The sequence below is a fragment of the Notamacropus eugenii genome, chromosome X (assembly GCF_028372415.1).
Source record: "Notamacropus eugenii isolate mMacEug1 chromosome X, mMacEug1.pri_v2, whole genome shotgun sequence".
NCBI classification, from domain to species: Eukaryota; Metazoa; Chordata; class Mammalia; order Diprotodontia; family Macropodidae; genus Notamacropus; species Notamacropus eugenii.
In genome coordinates, this window is record NC_092879.1 from 15,745,810 (window position 1) to 15,761,006 (window position 15,197).

Consider the following 15,197-nt stretch of genomic DNA (forward strand, 5'->3'; position numbering starts at 1 on the left):
CATCATTTCTTATAACACCATAGTATTCCGTTACATTCATATACCACAGTTTATTCAGCCATTCTCCAACTGATGGGCATCCCCTTGATTTTCAGTTTTGGGCTAACACAAAGAGTGTTGCTATAAATACTTTTGTACATGTGAGACACTTTACCATTTTCGTGATCTCTTGGGGATGCAGTCCTAGGTATTGCAGGGTCAAAGGGTATGCACATTTTTATATCACTTTGGGCATAGTTCCAAATTGCCCTCCAGAATGGTGGGATCAGCTGAAAGCTCCACCAGCAATGAACTAGTATTTCAACTCTCCCACAGCTTCACCAACATTTGTCATCATCCTGTTTTGTCATTTTACCCAATCTGACAGGTGTGATGTGGCATCTCAGAGTTGCTTTGATTCGCTTCTCTCCAATCAATAGTGATTTAGAGCATTTTTTTTTCATATGACTACAGATAGTATTAATTTCTTCCACTGAAAACTGCCCTTCACATTCTTTGACCGTTTCTCAATTGGGGAATGACATGTATTCTTGTACATTTGAATCAGTTCTCTCTATATGTTAGAAATGAGGGGTTTATCACAGAAACTAGCCGCAAAAATTCTTTCCCAGTTTTCTGCTTCCCTCCTAATCTTGGTTACATTGAGTTTGGTTGTACAAAAACTTTTCTGTTTAATGTAATCAGAATTATCAATTCTGCACATCACAATGTTTTCTGTCTCTTGCTTAGTTAAAAATTCTCCATTGTCCACAAATCTGATAAATACACTATTCCTTGCTCCACTGCTTTGCTTATAATATCAGTCTTTATACCTAGATTATGCAACCATTCGAATTTTATTCTTTTTTTTGAAATCTAAATTTATTTATTTAACTTTTCAACATTCATTTCCATAAAATTTTGGTTTCCAAATTTTCTCCCCATTTCTCTCCTCCCTCCACCCCAATAAGAAGAGCATTCTAATTGCCCCTATCACCAATCTGCCCTCTCTTCTATCAACCCTGCTTTCCCTTATCCTCATCTTCTCTTTGGTCCTGTAGGGCAAGATAAGTTTCTGTACCCCATTACCTGTATTTCTATTTCCTATTTGCAAGAATAATACTCAACAGTTGTTCCTCACAATCTGAGTTCCAACTTCTCCCCATCTCTCCTTCCCCACGCATTCCCTTTGGGAAGGCAGGCAATTCAATATAGGCCATATCTGTGTAGTTTTGCAAATAACTTCCATGATAGTCGTATTGTGTAAGACTAACTATAATTCCCTTCATCCTATCCTGCCCCCTATTGCTTCTCTTCTGTCTTTGAATCCTGTCCCTCCCCAAGAGTGTTGACTTCTAATTGCTCCCTCCTCCCACTGCCCTCCCTTCCATCATCCCCCCCCACCCTGGTGATCCCCTCCTCCCCCACTTTTCTTTATTGTAAATAGGTTTTCACACCAAAATGAGTGTGCATTTTATTCCTTCCTTTAGTCGAATGTGATGAGAGCAAGCTTCATGTTTTTTCTCTCACCTCCCCACTTTCTCCCTCCACTGAAAAGTCTTTTACTTTCTTCTTTTATGAGAGATAATTTGCCCCATTCCATTTCTCCCTTTCCCTTCCCAATACATTTCTCTCTCATCGTTTAATTTCATTTTTTCAGATTTGATCCCATCCTATTCAATTCACCCTGTGCTCGCTCTCTCTCTCTCTCTCTCTCTCTCTCTCTCTCTCTCTCTCTCTTTCTCTTCCCTCTCTCTCTCTGTCTGTGTGTGTGTGTGTGATCCCACCAACTACCCAGACAATGAAAAAAGTTTCAAGAGTTACAAATATTGTCTTTCAATATAGGAATGGAAATAGTTCAACTTTTGTAAGTCCCTTATGATTTCTCTGTACTGTTTACCTTTCCATGCTTCTCTTGATTCTTCTGTTTCAAGGTCAAATTTTTCTTTTCAACTCTGGTCTTTTCATCAAGAATGCTTGAACGTTCTCTATTTCAATGAAAGACCATTTTTTCCCTGAAGTATTATACTCAGTTTTGCTGGGTAGGTGATTCTTGGTTTTAATCCTAGTTCCTTTGACTTCTGGAATATCATATTCCATGCCCTTCGATCCCTTAATGTAGAAGCTGCTAGATCTTGTGTTTATCCTGATTGTATTTCCATAATACTTGAATTGTTTCTTTCTAACTGCTTGCAATATATTCTCCTTGACCAGGAAACTCTGGAATTTGGCTACAGTGTTCCTAGGAGTTTCTCTTTTTGGATCTCTTTCAGGAGGTGATCAGTGGATTCTTTCAATATTTATTTTGCCCTCTGGTTCTAGAATCTCAGGGCAGTTTTCCTTGACAATTTCATGAAAGATGATGTCTGGGCTCTTTTTTTGATCATGGCTTTCAGGCAGTCCCACAATTTTTAAATTATCTCTCCTGGATCTATTTTCCAGGTCAGTTGTTTTCCAATGAGATATTTCACATTATCTTCCATTTTTTCATTCTTTCGGTTTTGTTTTGTGATTTCTTGGTTTCTCATAAACTCATTAGCTTCCATCTGTTCCATTCTAATTTTTAAAGAACTATTTTCTTCAGTGAGTTTATGAACATCCTTTTCCATTTGGCTAATTCTGCTTTTTAAAGCATTCTTCTCCTCATTGGCTTTTTGAACCTCTTTTGCCAATTGAGTTAGTCTATTTTTAAAGGTGTTATTTTCTTTAGAATTTGGGGGGTCTCATTTAGCAAGGTGTTGACCTCCTTTTCATGATTTTTTTTGCATCTCTCTCATTTCTCTTCCCAATTTTTCCTCCACCTCTCTCACTTGATTTTCAAAATCCTTTTTGAGCTCTTCCATGGCCCGAGACCATTGAATACGTATTTTGGATTTTTGGTATACAAAGACCTTGAGTTTTGTGTCTTTCCCTGTTAGTAGGCATTGTTCTTCCTTGTCTGAAAGGATGGGAGAAGATATCTGTTCACCAAGAAAGTAACCTTCTATAGTTTTATTTTTTCCCTTTTTTGGGCATTTTCCCAACCAGTTACATGACTTTTCGATCTTTTCTCAAGAGTAGGATATTCTCTGGGGATCTGGAAGATCTCAATTCCTCCAAGGTGGCAAAATCAAGCGTGTACACTGGTCTGGGAGCAAGGATAAACTTTTGTGCCCAGAATCTAAGTAGGATTTCCTCTCCACAACCACCTGGCCTCCAGTTCCAGCAAGCCAACACTGAGGGCTAATATTCAGATCAGTTTTGGGGGCAGGGAAGCCATTCAGTGTGAGATAAAGATCAGCTGCTCAAATCCCTCAGGAATTAGGTGGGGGTAGGGCCTCTACACAGGACTGAGGTAACAGTCAGCTGCTTAGTGCCCCCAGGGGTTTTATAATCCAATAGTGGATGCGGGCTGCTGTAGGGGCTGCTGTGGAAGCTGTTGCCATCCACCCAATGTGGCCTCTCTGGCCGCCACCTGAAGCCAGAGCTATGGGAAGGCCTTTCTCCCTTCTTTGCCAGCTGAAGAAACCCTGTCACTGACCTTTGGCGCCTGTGGATTGAGGGATCTGCCAACTGGTGCTACTGTGACTAGGGATTCCTATCCCGAGGCCTGCTCGTGTCCTCTTCCCAGAGTAGCCCCATGCTGCCAAGACTGGGCTACACTCCACTCCACAGCAGTACGACAGACGTTTCCTGTAGGCCCTTCAGGTCACCCTGGGCTGGAAATCTCCTCCACTCTGTTGTTCTGTGGCTTCTGCTGCTCTAGAATTTGTTGAGAGTCTTTCTTTACAGGTATTTTATGGGCTGTGGGGGAAGAGCTAGTATACGTGTGTCTTTCTACTCTGCCATCTTGCCTCTGCCCCACTAGCCTCACTTTCTAAGAGACTGTTTTCCCCTTCTGCTGATCCCACTGTTGCAGAATTTCTCCTGGGGAAATATTTTATGGTTCTTTCAAAGTCAACAAGGGGAGGGGGAGAGAACATTTACCAATCACTCTGCCATTTTTAATCCCAGAAGTTCAAGTAGGTAACTTATAGACATTTAATCTGAGGGCTGATAGTCTCAGGAGCAGGTGATGCAGATACCTGAGGCTCTGCAGCTCTCACTTTCTCTGTTCTGCTGGCCTCCTGTCCTTGGCTCATATGCCCGAGATTCTGCAGTGCAGCCACTGCCTCAGACTGCCCGGTGCTTCCTGCTAGGCCCTGATGCAGCATGGATGGGCTGGTCTCTCTGAGTTTTTGTAACATTATTTTCTCCAGGATCTCCTTCTAATTGGTTATCATTTCTTAATTGCCTGTTGTATGCCAGGAACTGCACCATGCCCTGGAAATAGAAGCAAAGATGAAAGACAATACCTGTCACCTAACAACTCACCATGGCCACTGCTTCTCAGTATCCTTAATTGGGTCTTCATCTAGGTCATGACCAGTAACCATGAGTGCCCAGCTGAGCTCTGTCCTGGGCTGCCTTCCTTTTTATCTTGATTGCTTTGTTGGTTGTTGTACTTTATTCTCGAAGAGGACAAAATGACTTCACTATGCTAGAATCAAGTTACACAGTGTCTGACTGTGCTTGATCAGACCAATACCATTTCAGAATGTTCTACCATAGGTTGGGAACAGTCCATGTGGATATTTGGGGTGGATTCTCTAACTTTTCACATCTTGCATTTCTTTTGAGCTACTTCAGTTCTGCTCTGCTCATAGAGCACAGCACCCTCTCTGATGTGGGCATGCCATGATGTGCAGTCCTATGCCACTATATCCCATGTCACACAATCAATTCAAAAGTTCTTGAGAGACTTTCAGAGTTTCCTTGAATCACTTCTTCTGACCACCATGTGAACACTTTCTCTATGTGAGTTCTCCATAAAATAATCTTTTTTGCAAGCATGTATTTTGCATTGGAACAATTTGCCCAGTCCATTACAGTTGCCCTCTTTGAAATGGTTTGCATACCTGGCACTTTAGTTTCAGAAAGGACATCAATGTCTGTTATCTTATCAAGACACTACCAAGGTAAGTGAAATGATCCATAGCATTAAAATCTTCTCCATTTGTTGTAACCAGTGAACAGTTAGCCTGCTTCCTGCCTGTCTCTCACAGCCAGTAGTTGAGAAATCCACTCCTGCAGAGAAGGGACCAGCCATCACCACGAAACTGTCAACCCATTGCCACTAACAAAGCAGGCAAGTTAGACTAGCTGAAGAAGCAAAGTAACCTGAGAAGAGACAGGAGGCAGCCCATACTTCAGTGTGCTTTGTGATTCTTCTAATCAGTCTGTGGTGGGTGTTTCTGACATCAAGTCAAAATCTCTCATATCTAAAGATCCACCCACTACTCTCATCCCTGATCTCTGTCTAACCCACTGGACAAGGGCCCATCCTATGTACACCCAAAGAAACGGCAGGTGATTATTCTGGAGAAAATTTAATGCAGGCATTCTCCCTCACCTCATGCCTGGACTACTAAAAATATATTATGTATTTATTTTAAGTTTTCAACATTCACTTCCACAAGAATTTGAATTCACAAATTTCTCCCTGTCTCTCCCCAACCCCACCCCAGGACCGCATACACTCCATCCACTCCTTCCTCCTGTCTATTCTCCCTCCTAAAACTCCTCCTTTCATCTATCCCCCTGCCCCCTATTTTCCTGTAGGGAAAAATAGATTTCTATATCCCATTGCCTGTACAACTTATTTCCCAGTTGCATGCAAAAACAATTAACATTCATTATTAAATCTTTGAGTTCCATATTCTCTCACTTCTTCCCTCTCCATCCACCCTCTTTGAGGAAGCAAGCAATTCAATATCGGTCAAACATGTATAGTCATGCAAGAGACATCCATGACAGTTATGTTACAAAAGACTAGCCACATTTCTCTCTAGAGGCCGAGAGTTCCTATCCCGCCCTCCGTTTATTCCATTCTCTCACTTGACCTGTTCTCCCACAATAATGTTTGCTTCTAATTATCCCTTTCCCAATTTTGCTGTTCCTTCTATTATCTTCCCTCTCCTATCCACTTCCCCTCTTCCTTTCTGCAAGGTAAAATAGATTTCCATATATAACTGAGCGTGCGTTATTTTCTTCTTAAGCCAAATCCCATGGGAGTAAGGCTCACTCAATCCCTTTCATCTCCTCCTTCTTCCCTTCCACTGTGAAAGCTCTTTTTTGTCTTTTCCACTCAACAGCAATTTTTTAAGGTATTTTCCCTTCATATTCAGCTGACGTTGTGCCCTCTGTCTGTGTATACACATACACACACATATATTTGTGTATATACATACACACATGCACCCATGTACATATACATACCTACACAAATTTAATATATACATACATATATATCCTTACACACCTACACACACACACACACACACACACACACACACACACACACATATATATATATATATATACACATATATATATATACACATACAGGTGTGCATATATCATATATTATACATGCATATGTTATACATATAAATATATATATTCACTCTAGCTACTCTAATGCTGAAAAAGGTCTCATGTGTTACAAATATCATCTTTCCATGTAGGAATGTAAACAGTTCAACTTTAGTAAGTCCCTTACAGCTTCTCTTTCTTGTTTACCTGTTCATGTATCTCTTGATTCTTGCATTTGAAAATCAGATTTCCTCTTCAGCTCTGGTCTTTTCAACAGGAATGCTTGGAAGTCCTCTATTTCATTGAAATTCCATTTTTCCCTGAAGTATTATACTCAGTTTTTCTGGTTAGGTGATTCTTGGTTTTCATCCTATTGCCTTTGACCTCTGGAATATCATATTCCAAGCCCTGTGATCCCTTACTGTAGAAGCTGAGAAATCCTGTGTTATTCTGATTATATTTCTACCATAGTTGAATTGTTTCTGTCTGGCTGCTTGTAATATTTTCTCGTTGACCTAGGATCTCCGAAATTCGGCTGCAATATTCCTGAGAGTTTTCTTTTTTATGTCTCTTTCACGAGGTGATCAGTGAATTCTTTCCATTTCTAGTTTTCTCTCCAGTTCTAGAATATCAGGGCAATTTTCCTTGATAATATCTTGGAAGATGACGTCTAGGTTCTTTTTTTGATCATGGTTTCCAGGTAGATCAATAATTTTTAAATTGTCTCTCCTGGATCTATTTTCCAGGTCAGTTGTTTTTCCAATGAGATATTTCACATTGCCTTCTATTTTGTCATTCTTTTGGTTCTGTTTTATAATTTCTTTATTTCTCAAAAAGTCATTAGCATCCATCTGCTACATTCTAATTTTTAAAGAACTATTTTCTTTTTTTTTTTTGACAACTTGCATCATTTATTCAGTGCTATATTAAACAGTGTATTGGAAGATAGATTAACTAATAGCTCCAAGCCTCCTAACAAAATTTAAATGAAAATTACAAAAAGTTCAAGACCCTATTTTGGAATACAAGAGGTGTTTGACTTCCAATTTCCATTCTCTGTAGAACAAGAACAGGTCATTCTTTTATTGACATGCATAAAATACATCACGTTTTCTGTTCTGCTGATGCTATAAATTCAGTACCAATTCTCCAACCACATCAGTTATGAGCATAAAGTATATCATGAAGACCTCAAATCTCTAACAATGGAAGGCTTAAACAAGATGGATGCTGCTACAGTAATGTTGCTTCCTTTGATATGACAATTTTGCATCCATCTCCCTCCCCCTCAGATGGTATCTTCAGCATCTGTTAGAGCAGTGAGGAATGGTTTTAGTCTCATAACCAAGTTGGAGTGAAGACATTGGCCACATAATACACATGTTCCATTTTTTAAAAAATTCTGAATCTTGGGCAATTGTTCTCTTGTAACTACTTTACAGTTTCTAAAAGCAGTTATTGTCCAAAGCTGGAAGAACTTAAGTCTTCTCAGACGAGCATGTGCATGAATGGAGGGAGGTAAACAAAAAATAAAATTAAAAAAGATGAGGTCTGATAGGGGAGCAGCCGGATAAGAAAATCAAAAAAGGAACAGTAATTTAAAGTTTATTCCAGCTATAATGCAGGTTATTCTGACTTTAAGGTAGCATCACACGGCATACTTCTGAGTCCATTCTCGAGATATTCTGTTGTACTTGTCTCTGTCTGTTTTATAGATCCGTGCAATCTCTGGCACTAAGGGGTCATCTGGGTTTGGATCACATAGCAGTGAACAAATGGATAAAAGAACTTTAGAAATAGTTAAAGCAGGAGACCATTGTGATCTTAGAATATCGAGACAAATGCTGCCATTACTGTTAATGTTTGGATGATAAATTCTTGTTGTAAATGCAACCTTGGGTGGTTTGAAGGGGTAGTCTGTAGGGAAATGAATTGTCAAAAAGAATACACTGCCTTGATATGGGCTGTCATTAGGTCCCATAATTGTGGCTTGCCAATGAAACATATCATCCCCAACTGGACCTGCAGAACACTGTGCTGGAGGATCACGGGCCAAATCGCTAAGTTCCTTATTAATCCGTTTCAGCGCCATGGTGCGTGCTTCTTTCTGCCTGGGCTCCACTCTCCCTTGGTGGGCAGAAGGGTCCGGCCAGAAACTCTGATTATCCCGGGTGGCGGGGAGGGATGGGGGAGGGGATCTCTCTTCTCACACCGGCTCCGCCTGACACAGGCGCAGAGGGGCCGGGGCTTCCCTCAAGCTGCGGCCTCGGCCTCCTCCCCGCGCGGCAGCTGGTGCCTCCCCAAGAACTATTTTCTTCAGTGAGCTTTTGGACCTCTTTTTCCATTTGACCAATTCTGCTTTTTAATGCATTCTTCTCCTCATTGACTTTTTGGACCTCTTTTGCCATTTGGATTGGTCTATTTTTAAAGGCATTATTTTCTTCAGCATTTTTGGGCCTCCTTTAGCAAGCTGTCCACTCTTTTTTTCATGATTTTCTTGCATTGCTCTCATTTCTCTTCCCAATTTTTCCTCCACTTCTCTTACTTCACCTTCAAAGTCCTTTTTGAGCTCTTCCACTGCCTGAGACTGCTGCGTATTTTTTGAAATCTTTGGATGTAGGAGCCTTACCCTTTTTTTCTTCCTCCACTTGTATGCTTTGGTCTTCCTCTGGTTGTATGCTTTGCTCCTCTGAAAGGATGGAATAAAATACCTATTCCCCAAGAAAGTAACCTTCTATAGTCTTATTTTCCCCCTTTTGGGGAATTTTCCCAGCCAATCACTTGACATTTGAGTCCGTTATCAAGTGGAGGGTCTACTACCCCAGCTTCAGAGGTTTAATGCAGCTGTTCTCTGAGATATTTCTAGAGACCTATAAGTTTTTAGTTCCTACAAAGTTGCATAATCAAGGCAAAGGTGTTTCTTCCTCCCTTGCCCTGCTCTCTGGTCTGTGGACAACCATAAGCACTTTTTCTGCCCTGGATCTGTGAGTAGAATTCCCTCTCCACAGTCATCACCAGCTCTGTCATGCCAGTGCTCCTCATTATCCCAGGTCTGTGCCTCACGATTGAAAACCAGATCAGTCCCTCCATTCCCCCAAGGTCTGTAGGCCAAGAGCTCCAGAAAGGGCTGCTGATACAGCAGTGGTTGCCACCACCCTGGGGCTGGGGCTCAGGCCAGACCAGGTTCCCTCCCATTCAGGTGAAAGACCTTTCTCACTGACCTTTGAAGCTCTCTTTGTAGCTTGTGGGTTGAGGAATCTGGAAACTCACAGCAGCTGCCATTACTCAGCACGCTGAAGCCTATTTCTGTCCCATCTCTGCTAGCAGCCCACACCGGGCTGCACTCCACTGTGAGCCTGGTGGGATAGATCCTTTCTTTCAGCCTTCCAGGCTGTCTTGGGCTAGAAATCTGTTTCACTCTGTCATTTTGTGGTTTCTGCTGTTCTAGAATTTTGTTGCTTGGTTTTTCTGCCTCAAATCTCTGTCCACTGCAGTCCATCCTCAATAATGCTACCAAAGTGATCTTTCTAACACAAAGGTCTTACCACGTTGCTCCCCCCTCCACACTCATTATATTCCAGTGGCTCCCTATCACCTCAAGGTTCAAATATAGAATCATCCATTTGGCATTCAAGGCCCATCACACCTTGCCCCTATGTCTGCATTCTTCCTATACTCTATATTCTCCCTCCAGAGAGTCTGTGATCCGGTGACACTCTCCTCCTTGCTGGTCTTTGAACATGACACTCCATCTCCCAACTGGTGATTTTCATGGTCTCTCCCTCTTGCCTGAAATGCTCTCCTTCCTTGATTTCTCTGGCTTCTTTCAGGTCCCACCTACAATCCCCCCTTTCAGGGGCCTCCTGAGTTCTAGCGCCTTTGTTCTCTTGCTTATTTTCAATTTAACCTGTATAACACCTGTTTGTACCTCAGTTGTTTGTATACTGCCTCCTCTGTTAGACTGTGAGGTCCTTGAACAAGGGGTTGTCTTTGGCTTTTTTTTCTTCCTAAGTGCTTGGCACTTAGTAGGTACTTTATTGATGTTTATTAACTCAATAACTGAGACAACATAGTTTTCCTCATCTTCAGATGTCATGAATTTTAGCCTCTTTACCCTCCTGTCCATCTGTAATAGCAATTTAAATAGAAAGATCTTTCTCATTCATTAATAGGTCAATGTGAACTGCTTAAATCACCTGGAAATCTAAGACACATGTGATGAGAGGAACTTGCTGAACAGGTGGAATAGGAAGGGTGGAGCAGAACTTGGAGAAAGTGAGTGAACAGGGTCAGGGCAGAGGAGAGAGGACACAGGAACGCAGGTATGGCAAGGCTCAGGCTTATGAGTGTTTGCTTGTGAGGAGGTCCCAGCAAAGGAGGGGGAAAGGCATGGAAATAGCTTTGTCCCCTGCAGTGATCATGTTTATTAACTTTTTAGTCACCATGACAGATAACATCCCTTCATATTCAACTCACACCTGTGCTATGTGTATATATATATATAAAATATATATAATGTATGTATGTATGTATGTATATGTATATATTTAGCTTTATTACATCCCTTATGATTTGCTTTTCCTGTTTACCTTTTATGCTTCTCTTGAGTCTTGTTTTTGAAAGTCAAATTTTCTGTTCAGTTCTGGTCTTTTCATTAGGAATGCTTGAAAGTTCTCTACTTCATTGAATATCAAATTTTCCCCAGACAGATTATACTCAGTTTGGTTGGGCAGGTGATTTTTTTATTGTAATCTTAGCTCCTTTGCCCTGTGGAATAGGATATTGCAAGTACTCTGAACCTTTAATGCAGAAGGTATTAAATCTTGTGTTGTCCTTACCATAGGTCCATGATACTTGAATTATTTTTTTCTGGCTACTTGAAATGCAAAGTCCTTGACCTGGGAGTTCTGAAAGTTAGCTATAACATTCCTGGGAGTTTTTACTTTGGAATTTCCTTCAGGAAGTGATTGGTGGATTCTTTCAATACAATTTTACCATCAGGTTCTAGAATACCAGGGCAGTTTTCCCTGATCCTTCCATGAAACAAGTTTTTTGGATCATGATTTTCAAACAGTTTACCAATGGTTGGTTTGAAAACCATTTTCCAATGGTTTCCAATGATTTTAAAATTCTCTCTCCCGGATCTATTTTCCAAGTCAGTTGTTTTTCCAATGAGATATTTTATACTTTCTTCTATTTTTTTTCGTTCCTATGGTTTTGTTTTATTGTTTTTTGATTTCTCATAAAGCCATTAGCTTCTATTTGCTCAATTTTACTTTTTAAGGAATTATTTTCTTCAGTGAGTTTTTGAACCTGCCTTTTGCTTTTGGCCAATTCTTCTTTTAAGGAGTTCATCTCTTCATTCATTTTTGAACCACCTTTCCCATTTAGCCTAATATCTTTTTAAGGTGTTATTTTCTTCAGTATTTTTTGTGACTCCTTTTCCAAGCTGTTGACTCATTTTTCATGACTTTCTGGCATCACTCATTTCTATTTCCAAGTTTTCCTCTACTTCTCTTAATGGATTTTTCAAAATCTTTTCTGAGCATTTCCATGGCCTGAGACCAATTCATTTTTTTTCTTAGAGGCTATGGATAGAGGAGCTTTGACTTCGTTATTTTCTTCTGAGTATGTGTTTTGATGTTCATTGTCATTATATTCAGAATTTTTTCTGTTGCTTGCTCATATTTCATGCTTATTACTTGACTTTTAATTCTTGTTTAAAAGTAGGGTTCTGCTACCAGGGTGGAGAACATACTGTCGCAAGTCCCAGGAATTTGGTTCAGCTGTTTTCAGAGATACTTCTAGAGAGCTGTAACTTTTCAGTTCTTCCAAGGTGATATGGTCTAAGGAGACATGTATACCCTTTTCCCTGCCTGTGCTCTGATCTGTGAGTGACCACAAGCACTCTTCTCTGCCTCGGAACTGTAAGGAGGGTCCTTGTCTCTACTGTGACCACATGTTCTGTTGTTCTAAGTGCTCCTTCTTGCCCTGGGACTGCCAACCAGGATTGCAACCCAGATCTGAGTGTGGGAAAAGCAACAGAGTCCTGCCTCAGTGATAGCAAAGTGACCTTTGTAAATCTCCTTCTAACTAGGTGTTCAACATCCTTGCCATCTGTGGGCTGAGAGCACCAGAAGCAACTGGTGCCACTTCTAATCCAGTGACTGCCATGCCTGTTCTTTGTTTGTTTATTTATTTTCAGTTTCCAACACTCATTTCCACAAAATTTTGAGTTCCAAATTTTCTCCCCATCTCTCTCCTCCCCCCACCCCAAAATGCCGAGCATTCTGATTACACTTTCTACCAATATTCCCTCCCTTCTAACACCTCTCCCTTCCCTTATCCCCGTCTTCTCTCTTGTCCTGTAGGGCAAGATAAGTTTCTATACCTTGTTACCCGATTTCTAATTTCCCTGAGGTATGCAACAACAGTTCTCGACAGTTGTTCCTAAAATTTTGAGTTCCAACTTCTCTTCCTTCCTTCCTCCTCACTCATCCCCACTGAGAAGGCAAGCAATTCAAAATAGGTTATATATGTGTAGCTTTGCAAATGACTTCCATAGTAGTCATGTTGTGTACGACTAACCATATTAACCTCCGTTCTATCCTGCCCTCCCATTTGTTCTATTCTCTTTTTTGACTTTGTCCCTCCCCAAGAGTGTTTACTTCTAATTGCTCTCTCCTCCCATTTGCCCTCCCTTCCATCATCCCCCCACCTTGCTTACCCCCTTCTCCCCTACTTTCCTGTACTGTAAAGATAGATTTTCATACCACATTGAGTGTGCATGTTATTATTTCCTTGAGCAAAATGTGACGATAATAAGCTTCACTTTTTCCCTCTCACCTCCCCACTTTTCCTCTCCATTGAAAAAAACTTTTTCTTGCCTCTTTTATGAGAGATAATTTGTTCCATTCCATTTCTCCCTTTCACCTACCAATATATTCCTCTCTCACCCCCTAAATTTTATTTTTTCACATGATCCCTTCCTATTGAACTCACCCTGTGCTTTTTGTCTCTCTGTCTCTCAAAATATATACATATACATACATATATACACACACAGACACACACACATACATGTGTGTGTGTGTGTGTGTGTGTAATCCCTCCAACTACCCAGATACTGAGAAAAGTTTCAAGAGTTACAAATATTTTCTTTCCATGTAGGAATGTAAACATTTTAACTTTAGTAAATTCCTTGTGATTTCTCTTTCCTCTTTGCCTTTTCATGCTTCTCTTGATTTTTGTGTTTGAAAGTCAGATTTTCTTTTCCCTTCTAGTTTTTTCATCAAGAAAGCTTGAAAGTCCTCTATTTCGTTGAATGACCATTTTTCCTCTGAAGTATTTTACTCAGTCTTGTTGGGTGGATGATTCTTGGTTTTAATTTTAGTTCCTTTGTCTTCTGGAATATCATATTCTAAGTTCTTCAATCCCTTAATGTAGAAGATGCAGGATCTTGTGTTATCCTGATTGCATTTCCACAGTACTTGAATTGCTTCTTTCTAGCTACTTACAATATTTTCTCATTGACCTGGTAACTCTGGAATTTGACTACAATATTCCTAAGAGTTTCTATTTTGGGATCTCTTTCAGGAGGTGGTAAGTGGACTCTCTCAATATCTATTTTGCCCTCTGCTTCTAGAATGTGAGGGCAGTTTTTCTTGATAATTTCATGAAAAATGATGTCTAGCCTCTTTTTTGATCATGACTTTCAGGTAGGCACATAGTTTTTGCATTGTTTCTCCTGGATCTATTTTCCAGGTCAGTTGTTTTCCAATGAGATATTTGAAATTATCTTCCATTTCTTCTTTCTTTTGGTTTTGTTTTGTAATTTCTTGGTTTCTCATAAAGTCATTAGCTTCCATTTATTTCATTTTAATTTTTACAGAACAGTTTTCTTCAGTGACCTTTTGAACCTCCTTTTCCATTTGGCTAATTCTGCTTTTTAAGCCATTCTTCTCCTCATTGGCTTTTTGGACCTCTTTTGCCAATTGAATTAGCCTATTTTTAAAGGTGTTATTCTCTTGAGCATTGTTGGGGCATCTCCAAGTCCCAAGCTTGGCAAGCTGTTGACCCGCTTTTCATGATTTTTTGCATTGTTCTTATTACTCTTCTCAATTTTTCCTCCACCTCTCTTATTTGATTTTCAAAATCCTTTTTAACCTCTTCCGTGACCTGAGACCACTGCATATTTATTTTTGATATTTGGGATGCAGAAGCCTTGATTTTCATGTCTTTCCCTGATGGTAAACATTATTCTTCCTCATCTGAAAAGATGGGAGAAAATACCTGTTCACCAAGAAAATAACCTTCTGTAGTCTCATTTTCCCCCCGTTTTGGGCATTTTTCCAACCACTTACTTGACTTTTGGGTCCTTTGTCAAGAGTTGGGTACACTCTGGGGACCTGTAAGATCCCCGTTCCTCCAAGATGGCACAATCAAGGGAGAGGAGTTTACTCCTAAGGGCCTCCAGATCTGCCATACCCCAGGACTCTGCTCAGGGTTGAGATTTAGATTAGCTGCTCAATTCCCCCAGGGACTTTAGGCAGGCGTTCCCAGGGCTGCCACTCAATGTGAGATTAAGATCAGCTTCTCAATTCCCCCAGAGGCTTTAGGGGGAGGGCTCCAACAATGGATGCTGGCTGCTGCCTGCCACTTCCACCACCACAGCAGTTATTGCCACACATTGATGCTGTTGCCACTGCCACCTGGGACCAAAACTAGGGGAGGAGCCTGCTCCCTTCTCATTCTGGTTGAAAAAGCCCTCTTACTGACCTTTGAGGTGTCTTTGTCACCTGTGGGTTGATGGATCTGAGAACCTC

General features: G+C 40.7%; 1 pseudogene; it reads right to left on the reverse strand.

Annotated features, from left to right (window-relative positions):
* Nucleotides 1–7,961: 7,961 nt before the first annotated feature.
* On the reverse strand, nt 7,962–8,643 carry LOC140516144 (ubiquitin-conjugating enzyme E2 D3 pseudogene; annotated as a pseudogene).
* Between the last annotated feature and the right edge of the window lie 6,554 nt (nt 8,644–15,197).